The sequence below is a fragment of the Egretta garzetta genome, unplaced genomic scaffold (genome assembly GCF_000687185.1).
Source record: "Egretta garzetta isolate BGI_Z169 unplaced genomic scaffold, ASM68718v1 scaffold350, whole genome shotgun sequence".
Taxonomy (NCBI): Eukaryota; Metazoa; Chordata; class Aves; order Pelecaniformes; family Ardeidae; genus Egretta; species Egretta garzetta.
In genome coordinates this window covers 298,356-298,707 of record NW_009258273.1, presented here as the reverse complement: position 1 = coordinate 298,707, position 352 = coordinate 298,356, and the positions used below count along the sequence as shown (strand labels likewise).

General features: G+C 55.4%; 1 protein-coding gene across 1 annotated transcript in view; it reads left to right on the top strand.

Annotated features, from left to right (window-relative positions):
* GATAD2B (GATA zinc finger domain containing 2B) overlaps positions 1-352 on the top strand; it is a 38,015-nt gene that overhangs the window by 10,100 nt on the left and 27,563 nt on the right. The window lies entirely within an intron of this gene.

The following is a 352-nucleotide window of genomic DNA, read 5'->3' as shown; positions in this document are numbered from 1 at the left end:
CCCCCCGGCTGCACCCCCGGGTGTTTTATCCAGCGCGACGGAGTCGATTTGGAAGTTGCGATGTGTCCGTACCGATCACGGCGCTTTTAGAAGCTGATTTTGTCCCTTCGTTTATCGTTTATTAATTTCCTTTCTCGCTGGGGCTCGGGTTTGTCGGGGAGAGGCGAAGGAAGCCGAGTGGGGGGTGGCGGGGGGGACCGGTGTCTCCCATCGCTCAGAACTGGGGATGGGAAGGGGAAACAGCAGAACTGTTTTAACGAGTTTGCGCCGAAACGACCGTAAGAATTTACGGTCTGCTGCAACCAAGAGACAGCTCCCCGATCCTGTCGAAAACTCACGGTTTGTCTTCTAA